We start from the raw sequence: 12595 nt of genomic DNA, 5'->3' as shown, positions 1-12595 counted from the left end.
ATCACTTCCTTCCTAGAGATCTAAATATAAATGATATTTGACAAATAAAGTTCATGGATATTGATGTATGAAAAAAATGCATCTATGTGGCAAATGTTCCATTTTTTATTGAACATAAAATCTAGAATTGAAATTTAGGTTTTGTATCTATGGTACCAAAATAGACTTGCATGTTTTTACAACTTGGCTAAAAGTATTCAAGGTGGCATCTGACCTGTGCTCTATTTTATAGGTTTGAAGTATGATAGTTAATTGTTCTCTACTTCCTGTCCTTCCAAACAAAAAATTGTTTGTCTTCTAAATGAATTGGCTCAATTCACAGTAACCAGTTATCTTCTTTTGGTTACCTCTGTCTTGCAATTTTATTTATTTCTACGTGAGCAAACATAATATTTGACTGCACTAGACACATTCACCTGTCCTAACAGAGAGATTCCCAAGTGAAAATGGAAATAAACAGTGAAAGGAAAAACACAGTGCAACATGGTTAGTGGTTGCAGTGCACAGGCTCTGAGGTCACCCACCTGAGTTTGAAATCAAGTTGCACAATTTACCATTTATGTGATTTGTTTATTTAACCTCCTTGTCCCTTGGTTTCCTTTATATGACAATAAGGTTAATAATAGGACCAAACAAATCTTTAAGTATAGAAGAAGATAAAGCTTAAAAAAAAAAAACACAGACTAGCGTTTGACATATTTTAAGCTTTCAGAAAATGTTAGCTCTTATGGCATAATTACTTTTACTAATAAGAAAAATGCCACCCAGTTTCTTTACAATGAGGGTGGACACATGGGGAAATAGGGTTGAGAGTGTTAGTATATGCTCCATCCTCAGACATGGAATCTTCTAGCAGAATGGGCTTCAGGGAGACCTAGGAGAATAATCTAGTATCATTGAGAATACAGCATGAGGGCAACTGACGTTGGCCTCTCTATGCACCTTTGTGTGACCTCTCAAGCCTCCCCAAGAATCTCTTTGGGTTAGTTTCATTATCATCTGCACTGGCCTCTGCAGTTTCACCTAAATATAGTTACTTTAGCAATGTGTCTAGTCAATTGAGGTTTGTTTGCTTTTCTCACGCTGGCTCAAGACAATCACTTGTTCTTAAAAGAGAACTGTGGGCCTGGCAGTCTTCTAGAGTTTCATTAATTCTTTCTGAAAACAGTCAGGTTGGGAAAAAGAATACCCAGCTGGGTTCCTATCCATCTCAGGGAGAAGAGGAATGCCTGCCTCCAATGTTCTTGTCACTGCTGTCAGTCGCTGGCCATTTAAAAATTGCCCCATTCTGTTGTGAGGCTGTTAATGCTCAGCCTTGCATTCTGGTGACTGTTAAGTCCCAAGCTGACTGTATTAGTTAGGGTTCTCCAGAGGAACAGAGCTGATAGGATATATATAGTTAATATAAAATACTTTTTGTGGATATTATGAGAGGGGATTATTTATTATCTCCATTAGGGAGAATGAGAAGTCCCATGGTCTGCCATTAGCAAGCTGGAGGACCGGGAAAGCTGGTGGTGTAATTCTGACCGAGTTCACTGGCCAGAGAACCAGAGTACTCAATGGTGTAAATTCCCTGTCTGAGGCCAGAGGCCTGAAAGCTAGAGGGCTGCTGGTGTGAGTCCCAGAGTCTGAAGGTCAGAGAACCAGTATCTTCAATGTCTGAAGACAGGAAAAGATGGATGTTTCAGCTCAAAAAAAAAGAACAAGAATTTACTCTTCCTTGGCCTTTTTTATTCTTTTTTGGGTCCTCAAAGAATTGGATAATGCCAGACACTTTAGGGAAGGTGAATCTTCTTTACTCAGTCTGATTCAAATGCTAATCTCTTCTGGAAACACTCTCATAAACACTCCCAGAAATAATGTTTTACCAGCTATCTGGACATCCCTTCAGTCAGGCAAGATGACACGTAAAATGAACCATCTCATTGACCAAATGCCTGTCATTCATTATCATGCACTGATCTTTGGGACCTAAGATCAATCTGCTTCCCATTCTTATTTTTTCAACCATTATTTAAGTGTAGATTCTTGGGTAAGTGGTGCTCTGTCTTATCTCCTATCAATACCACTGTATGTTTCTGTTTCTTGACCCATACACCCTCTTCTATTCCTCCTACACTCCTTCTTCCCTGAGTCTCCAATTCCATTAGTAATGGACTCCAGATCCCAAAACTCTTTACAAAATATTTTGTGCATAATTTGGATTTAAATAAATTTTGTTTTCCCTAGAAGACCTTGATTAACCTCTTCTTCTTTCAAGCAGAGCTATATGTTCTCTTATCTCTCGGGGTTGAGAGGCAGCATTGCCCACTCTGTGCTCTTCACTGGAACTTTAGACTTAGTCTTCTGTTTCCTTACTACAATTTTATGATCTTTCGTGGCTCATGCCAGCCAGCTACACAATCTGCATCTCTGTTGGGGCTAAAAACCAACCCAGAAGCTGTGTGTGTGTGTGTGTGTGTGTGTGTGTGTGTGTGTGTGTGTGTTTTGTTTTTAATGGTGTTTAATTCTCTGCTGTAGGTAGGTAGTATTCTCTAGTTCCAAAATCTTTAGGATTTATGCTGTGAAATTCCAACTAGGACTTGCCAGAAATTGCATAAAACATATTTTTTTCCACCCCAAATGATGGGTCACATTTTTAAGTCTGAAACTGTGAAGGATCTGAGATGTTATTCTACTGTGAAGTTAATGAGTTAGCTGGTCTTTCTTCTACCAATCTAGCTACTAACAAAAACTGCAGGCCTCTGGATAAGACAGTTTATTCACCGAGCATTTTAGCAGGGCCCTAATTCCCCTATGAGCCACACAGTGAGGGACAGATATTACTTGGCACATACAGAGGTTGCGATATAGAAGAGGAACTCTGAAATCATGACACATCTGCCTTCTTCCTCTCCAGAAGAGACTTTTGCTCTGGGATATAAACAAACCTTCTCCAGGGAGGAGAAGAAATCATCTCTAGGTTTTTTTCTACACCACTTTGGAATATAAACAAATGGCTCCAGGGGATATCTGTCTTTAGAGTTGTTATTCAACCATCTTTAAACCATCCTTTACTTTAACCTGGACCATGCAGAAATGTGAAAATAGTAGTTTCACATGACAATGGCCCTAGTTGTAGAACTGCTTTCATATCAGCTTGGACTTGCTGCAGGGTACCTTTCTTCCCTGGATTCCACTCCAGTTTGGCAGCTTCGTGCCATCTACTAAAGGTCAGGGCACTATTCCCACCAGTGGGATATTCTGCCATAGACTCAAAAGTGCTATCTTCTTAGCTTGCATGACACCAAAATCCTCTTAGGTGTGAGATGCAATAGTTTTGTAGGGGACATCCAGCATGACCCAGGTCATTGAGCCCCTTAAAACTTTACCAATGTATTGGACCCTGATTCTTCATAAGGTCTGTCTCCTATCCTCTGTAGTTTGTGCATTTAATCAAAACTTCTCACATATTTGTGACTTCTCGCTCAGCCAGTTCCATTAACATATTACCCACAAAGTATACTCACATGTGCTATTCTATAAATATTCAGACAGTCCAGATCACTTCCAAATATATTATAAAAGATGGTAGAAGGGTTAATGTAGCCCTAGAGCAAGACCATAAAAGTATATTTCTGTCTGTTCCATATTACTACAACTTTGTTTTTTATCCTCCTTCTTAATAGGAATAGAAATGAAAACATTTGTTAGATCAATGGCCACACACCATGTATCTGAGCCCATGTTAATTATCCATATCCTACACAGCAAACAGAATTCATCTACTGGACTAGTGAATTCATCTGGAATATAATGGGGGCCATCATTCCTGTCCTTTGAACCTTTAAATGTGGCACTAATCACTGCCATTCCCTCCAACATGCAACATTGTTTTTGATTTACCGACTTGACCAATGGGGTTGGGGTGCGATGATGTCAGTTTTAGATGCTTCCATGTGGCCTTTCTCACAACAACATAATCTATGAATTAGGAGAAGGAATTTATGTGGGAATCCTAAGAACAACCATTTATTCAGGACCAGGTTCCAGAGAACTAAACATTGGATGGTCTAGGAACCCAGTGAATTCCCTATAAACTGAACCTCAGAGAGTATTACCTTTATTATATTCTTCACATTACTGATGATCACATTAACTCAGGCCCCGTGACTAACCTTCTTTGAAATATTTTTGTATTCCCTTTTCCTCATTATTATATGGTTACTTGAGTAAATGTCTATCTCTCTGAGGTCTGTAGGGGTAATTTTTCTACATATTCTCCCAATTTTAGAGTCTTGCATGGCCCTTTCTCCTGAGGACTTTAGTCAATATTTCAGATCTGCAAAATGGCTTAGATCTGAAACCTGAGCAAGCATTTGAAATATTTTATTGGGCCTGGTGCCCTTAATCTCCTTTCTTGATTTCTTTTGATTATATGGATTGAACAATACTCTTGTTGGTTGCCCATCTAGATTACCCTTAGGGAAACTGTGTTTTATCAACCGTTTCCATGGTACCTTGTGGTTCAGGTCCCCTGTTTGCCATACCAACCTTGCAGCTCATTACATTCATTCTAACAGCCTAATGTTGAGTTTATTTTATTTCTGACAGTTAAGTGCCACTACCTGGCATCTATTATTCTGGGATTCTAAAATTCCCAGTTCTACGATTGAGCCCAATTATAACAGAATCTCCTACTCTTTTCTTCTAGAGGAAAAGTAACCACTGATAGTGGTTTTAATGCTCCCCTCTCACTGGCATAATTTATCATTTTGGTAGAAGTATCCTCCAACTCCACCGATGAAACATGGTCAGATTTTCTAACTCCTGTAGATACCGATCTAGCATTCCTGCTTTCACTATCTGCTACTGCAGTTACTCCATTTCTATTTTACATACTGTGGGTCAGTGTTCTCTCCAAACTTCTAAGTGTCAACCAAGTTAGAATTAGAACCCTCTAATTAGTATACTGAAAAATCAGTATACCAGCACCACCTTCTGAGGTCCTTGCCAGATTAGGAGATCCTGTACTATGGGAGGATATTGCTGTCAGTAAACTCTTAATTATACAACCTTCTGTTTCATCCACACCCCCACCTCCCTTCCCCACTTGCAACTCCATGGTCTGCCACCTTCAGAATCCAGCCCCATACATAATTTCTAGGCTTCTGCTAGCACATGTTGCCTAAATCATGCAGCTTTTTCAGGATATAGCCATTTCTTCTCCTCTAGTCCCAGCACTTGACTGGCCATGCTCTGCTGTGGCTTGATGCTACATCTTGATTTGGTGGCTAGGAGGGGATGTGGGATTAGGTTCTTTTGGCAGCATGGAGTACAATCTAGAGGATGATGCATTGTCTTTATGCAAGGGGAAACTAGAACCCTTTGATTCTTCCTCTAACAGAGAGGGGCAGAAAATTCCTATAGACCCAGGGTGTTGAAGGGGATCTGAGGCTTTGATATTCTCTACTTACATGGCCTTCTCATGTCTCAGAGTTCCAACTCTATCCAACTAAAGCCTTGACTTTATGTAGTTGAGATTTCAACCCTTGGAGATCTGCTATTGGCTGGGATCCTCTACTTTCTCTGTTGTAGACTGTAAATGATAAGAGTTACTTTATATGCAGCCTTAGAGGCTGAATTTCACATTGTGCTTTTGATTTGTGAAATTTCCTTTAGGCATTCAGTGTCTTTCTCCAATGCATCAATTATGCTCAGCAAGAGCTATCTGATTCCATTGTCCTTATAATTAGTACTTCCACTGAACCTTCCAAAAGCCTGATATGTTGTACCAGTCTGTACATTTCCCTTTTCTGGCATTTCATCCATTTCAACTGAATAAAGTTTAATAACAACCAATTGCATCAAACTTCATTCTATCTTTTTACTTGATGCCTTTTCCAGTAAACAAAATTCAAACTGAGTTACAAGCCCCTACTTCAGCAAAGAGCAATTACTCTATTAAATATGTAAATATTAGATGTTTTTGGACCTGTGTGAGGATTTTCACTAAGTCCAATCACTTATTAGTTTTTAATATATTGCAAATAGAATAAGGCTAATTTTAATAGCTTGTATTGGAATTTGATTTTATCTACTGGAATGCCTCTGATTCACAATAAGACATAGATTGCAACTAAGCTAGTGGTTTCCACTGATCTAAAACTGGCCTAGCCAGGACAACTTGATATGTTGGGGTATGATCCAGAGAGCTCTAGGCCATAGCTGTTGCTCAAGCTTATTAGAAGTAGGCACTAGGATTCTTGACAGACCTAGTAATAGTTCTAGGTTAATTTTAGAATCAACTGTGTCAAAATTCTAGTAAAGCTGCCTTAACCTGTGGAACGTAATGGAATCTGTTTTCACACCCTCCCTCATCTATATTGCCAGAAATCTTTGCTATTCATTCCCAGTGCAATTCCTTTCCAGGCGGCTTGGCATGCTCTCACAGAGGCAATGCCATTCTTGCCAATTTGCATCCTTGAGGGTGAAGGTCAAGGGCTCCCAATTTAATTGATTTCCTTCTTTGATGAAAGGCAGGACAAGAAAGATGGAACTTCGTGAAAAATCCCTGGTGTTCCCATGCATGTCATTTGCCAGTGCGCAAAACAGCAAGGCTTTCATCTCCTCACAGACATCCATGCTTGGTTCCTGTCGTCCGTTCACTGCTAGTATCTGGCCCTGAATCTAACATGCCACTGAATGTACAAAGGAGTCTGTTGTATTTTTTTTGTCATTTCTGTTTTGGCTTGAGCCCCCCCGATGTTGCTCTGGCCCAGCAGTCAGCTGCTCAGACAAAGAGAGTCTGTCTCTTCATCTTGCAATTTCCTGCTTTCCATTCTTCACTCTCATGATCCAACAAAAGGATTTCATTAAAGGAGTTAAGTGCTTGGTTATTATCAGAGGGGAGAAAACAAATCCAGCTATTTTTGACCATGGAAGTCTTTCACAAGCCACTGAAATCAGCTTTCTTCACCTATAGTAATCATAAGGAATCACCCATGATTTCTATTGGTCATCTCATTATCCCACTGTAGAATGGGCAGATTTGTGTTGTTTAAAAACCAAGGGCAGATTATGTAACTATTCAAAGAACTCAGTGTTTTTGTTGCTGGGTTGGTTGTTGTTGTTCATTGCTTATTTATGTGCTACTTGTATAGCCACTGAAGTTTTTGGTAAATTCTGAATGCTAAAGCACATAAGACTGAGGTATTATTATTTCTTGGAAAGCAAGTAACAAAACAAAACAAAAACAACTTCTTCACTAACTCCATCAAGTACAGTCAGTAATAGAGTAACATCCTTTAATCTAAGAGCAATCAGAAACTCTAGTATCTTGTAATGTTTAAAAGGGAACCCTAGCTTTTTCTTTTTTTTTTTTTTTTTTTTTTTTTCTTGCTTGCTTGCTGGCTTATTTATTAATTTATTGAGAGAGTGAGTGAGCAAGCATGCGAGCAGGAGAGGAGCAGAGAAGAGAGAGAGAGGTAGAGAGAGAATCCCAAGAAGGCTCTGCGCTGCCAGCAGAGAGCTGGTTGTGGGGCTCAGTCTCACAAACTGTAAAATCACAACCTGAGTTGAAATCAAGAGTCAGACACTTAACCAACTGAGCCATCCAGGCACTGCCCCTCCCCCCCCCCACCACAGCTCATTTCTTAAAAGTTAGCACACCAACATATTACTTTATATACGCATTAGTGTATAAAAAAGTCACCATATTCTTTTTTCATACCATTAGGTTTTCAACTTTCTATAAAATTTAATAGAGTTGAATGATTGCATTTCACATCTAAGATTTTGGAAGGCACAAAGAGAAAAATTAAAGCTTATTGAGCTGGGTTTTAAAAATCTGAGTGTTTACTTATATGAATAAAATTGAATTCATTTTATACTGTATCTCTCTCTGTACTACAAAGGAAGACTGAACACACATTTTAGTTGTGTTGCTGAACTAGGAAATATTCTGCCCATAACTGGTGAACAGATATTCTTAAAAGTATAATCATCAACTTTAATTATCATTAAAATTGAATTTGGTAAACTGTCACACTCTTTTCTTTTTGGTTTTAAGAAACATCTTTTGGCTTAATGTCTAGATGACAACTATTCTCTACCTTTGGAAACTGATACAGAAGGGGATCTCCACCAGTCATGGCTATTCTATAGGCCTGCTGTGGTTGATTGGGTCTGAGGTGGCCACCTCATGTAACCAGTGACCGTTGCCTGATCCCAGTGATTAGGAAGCTGGAATGAGAGACACAGAGACTAGGAGCTTCTAGTAGTTGAGTTTTATTGATGGCAATACCCTAAGGCCTATGAAGTCCCACAGAAAGAACCTGCTCAGATATTCTGAAAGAATATCTGCTTTACCTGAGACCGACTTCAGCTCTAGCTTAGCTTGTGTGAGATATGGCAGTATCTTCCTAAAAGTATGTTTATTTGTTTAATCTACCTCTGTTTGGTGTCTGTTACTTGCAAACAAATATATCTCAAGTAATATATTTAAACTGTATTTATCATGTGTTGGCATCTATTTTTGCATTGTAAATATTAATGTCCCCCTTTACATTTCTCCTACCTCCTAACAAATGTATGACAGATACTTCTCTCCAAAATTTTGTACTCAAATTAGAATGCTTACATTAACAACAATGAAACAAAATTCCAAGGATATCCATACTACAAAGTCCACATTTAATATTACAGTTTACTGCAATAAAATTGTTGACAGAATATGCCCTTAATCTAGGTATACAGAAAGTATTCAGTCAGTATCTAATGAATTTAAATCAATTCATTTAGTATATTTTTGGACAACTATATTCTTACCTCATTTCAGTACATTTCTAATATACCACATAAATGTTTTTGTAATTCAATATCCCATCTAATAACAGCAGTATAAAGATTGCTATTAAAGGACACAGTGTAATAATAATCAGCTCAGCATTTTAAATAATATTATATGTGTAACATACAGCTTTTTAACAATGAAGATTTTCTAAAAATATTTGTAATTATTTTTTAAATGTAAAGCTGCTTGCCATTTTACAAATGAGAAGTAATAGCTTCCAAAGCAAACCTTAGGTAATATCAAAATAGCCTTTTATGAATGAGAAATCAAGGAAGTGAATCCCTATCTCATTACTGCACACACAAAAAAGCCACTTATCAAAAAATTCATCTTACTCTTGTTGGATAAAGTAGCAGCTATTTTTGTCCTTTGCTCTCTTGTAAGATCGTTAGCTTTGTGAGTCTTGAAACAAATTTTCCCAAATGGATATTCAGTCTCGTGCTCATCATGGGTGCTCCATAAATATTGTTGTGTAAAAACTTACCGCCCTGGGAGGCTAATGAAGAACAGATGCAGGCAAAAACAAGATGGTGCAACTAGAGGAGAACATGGAAGCTTAAAAACATTAGGATGAGCAGAGGGAATAAAAGAAAAATGCCAGTTGTCAGCTTAAATGGAGTTTGTGGATATAATTGAACAGCTCATAAAAATAGGTAGGAAAAAAGGATGATCTGCACTCTTATTTTCTTTCTTTAGGTTACAGCTGTGATTCTTGTAGAAGTAAAATGTGTTTCCAACTCATTCACAAGGGACATCAGTCCTATAGGTCTTTGTAACACTAGAAGCAGTTACACAGAATGTTTGAGTCTTAGGAAGTATGACAATGTAGATCCACTCCTCTTCAAGTTTAATCAGCAGAGTTTTTCTTTCGGTTTGGTTTGTTTTTGACATAGGTTTCCAATGGACTAAACTTCAAATTCTGGTAATTCTGTAGCAAAAAATATAGCTCTTGGCTATACTTATCACATTTTAAATTTCCCCAATGACTCTAACATGTGCAGCTTGCTGATAAAAAGGTCTTTTTGTTTGTTTGTTTCTTTTGTTTTTTTCTGCACTGTCTTTAGCTCTTCTGATGTGTTGGATTTTTGTTGTTGTTGTTGTTTTTCCTGTTCACCTAGTGACCAGTTAGGGAGGAAGAAGTAAGGATCCAGTGATGACAGAGCCAGGCAATATACTTTTCAAAGGTCATTTGCCCAGATAATTAAAGAATATGCAAAGAATTACTCATCAATTGGGACCTAGCAGTCAGCTTACCCAGTTGTGCAAAACTATGGTTATTTGCTTGTTGGAAAATAAGCATGATGTCAAAGGCACAGTTGCTATCTTTCTCACTAAAACTTGGTTGATTTGAATTGTATTATAAAATTTTTCCTTGATTATCTATCACTGAATATTTGGGCAGGAAGTGCATTTTTATTATTTTTGTTTGTTTGTTTTGAGTGGGGAGGGGCTGAGGGAGAGGAGATAGAGAATCTTAAGCAGACTTCATGCCCAGCGTGGAGCTCAACACAGGGCTCAACCTCACAACTGTGAGATCATGACCTGAGCCAAAATCAATCATCGGACTCAACAGAATGAGCTACCCAGGCATCCTTATTTAATTTCTTAACCTCTCCTGAGTCACATCCACTTTAGAAGTAGACGGTCATAAATATTTTTATCCAGAAAAAGCTACACATATATGTGTATATTAAATTTTATATAAAATTCAAATTTTGGCATATATTTAACGGTGATTGTTAAAACCTACCATTGGTACTTGAACCTCTTGGTTCACTCACAAATTAAACCTCCCTTTTGGAACTGCTACTATGAAGATTAGTCAGCTCTTGATAACTGAAGTTTTGCAGTTTTACTCCTGCCCTTTACGTAATATAATGTGTGCCTTTGCCCTTGTCACTGCCCTTATGAATCACCTGCAGATGGAAAGATAGAGGCATTTATCAGAGAACCAAGAACAAGAAAGCCAAGCATTATTTCCACCCCCCTTGTATATATTCTGAAATACAGTATTTAGAATACAAAATTTTAAATGTATTTCTTTAGTGGATAAAGTTTAAAGATATATTAGAATTTCCTTACTGAATTTATATTACTGATACTCACAAGCATAATATTTAGTCAGTTTAACAGCTTGTAAAACATTTCTGTGCTCTATTACAGCCAAAAGTACAAAATGCATGCTATATTTGGGTAGTGTGCAGTCTATTTCAAATGTATGTCTAAGGATGGAGTATTTATAGTTTTCTGTCATTTTTCTTTTTCCTCTACATAAGTTAGGATGATGTAAGTAAACAATAAGATTTTACTTTGCAATTTAATTTAAGTTTCTTTGTTTATGTGTTTCTTACTGAATCAAAAGGCTTTTTGGAAATTACCCAGTTCTCTCCAACATAATGTATAGAAAAGTAATTTTACACTGATAACAAAGTTGGAATGTATGTAAAACATTTTTCTTTCTGTTTCTTTTGCCCTGAGCTCTTATTGTTCAAAGTGTTTTTCCCCCTCTTTATAATATTCACCATAGTAATGTAAGGAATTACTACGCATTAAACCCAAACAGATATATTTATTTGTAATTCATATTTATTTGAATAATATCTATAACATTTTAATTATATTCCATCTTTTAAAATTTTGACTCATAACACTGAAGATGAGAAAATGAAAATGAAGAAATACTAGATGTTAAGAGTAATTAATTATAGTAGATTTTGTTTAATCTTTACAACAAAGTATGTGAGTTCCATTATTTCCAATTTACATGTTATTTTCAGAGGGACTAAGATGTTTCCTAGGATGTCATAGCTAGAATGTGGTAGAGGTAAGACTTGAACCCAAAGATTCTGATTTAAAAATAGTCAATATGTTTTCATTTTTTGGACAATTTCAAAATAACTGATAGAACAAGTATCTGGGATGAACTTTTCAAAATAAATAAGAATTTGCCTTTAGAGAAGCATTTGCCTAAGGTTAAAAGTACAGTAATTGAGTTAGTTTACATAGTAGTTAGGAATAAGTTTCCTCTTTTTACTTTGGTATCTCTTACCTCTGTTTTCCCATGCTTATTGTCTCTGTACTAGGATCGAGATCCATGGCATGTCATAAAAAAATTTATAAATTTTAATGCATTACACACACATACACGCACTATTTGATATATTTTCTAGTCTATCCACTGTCTTTGATATCCTTTGATATCTTTTCTAGTCCTCAATTGTCAAAGGCCTTAAGTGACTGGCCTAGTTTAGAATCTTATCTCTTGTATATTTGCTGAGTTCACACCTGCTGCTATTCCATCTGCTACAATTTTAGATCACTAAGACCTTCTTGAAATATGTGGAAAATGTCAAACATAGTCCCAAAAAAGTGCTGCCTCCTTTTAAGCTGATGGTGTCCTGAAATGACTGAGTTTTTCTTTTCCTAAAGATAAGCACTTACCTTTTTTTTTTTTTCAGTGACCTAAAGTCCCTTTATTTAAAGGATCAAGGTAACTTGGTCATGGTTTAAAGGACAGAGAAGTAGCATTTCAAAAGTAAATGTCACTCTACTTGATGGTAGGCACTTGAAAGTTTATCCATGCCATACTTATATTAATTTTACACCTGAATGAAATAACAAATTTTAATCATGTTTTCACATTTAGTGAATGTACAAAAGAGTTTCTTTCTATCTCAATCTTAATATATCCAGGACAAGATATTTTATGTTTAGGAATAACATCTAATAGCTTGATTCATTCATTCAGATATTTACTGT

The sequence above is a fragment of the Lynx canadensis genome, chromosome B1 (genome assembly GCF_007474595.2).
Source record: "Lynx canadensis isolate LIC74 chromosome B1, mLynCan4.pri.v2, whole genome shotgun sequence".
In the NCBI taxonomy this organism is placed as follows: Eukaryota; Metazoa; Chordata; class Mammalia; order Carnivora; family Felidae; genus Lynx; species Lynx canadensis.
Note: the sequence above shows the minus strand (reverse complement) of the source record.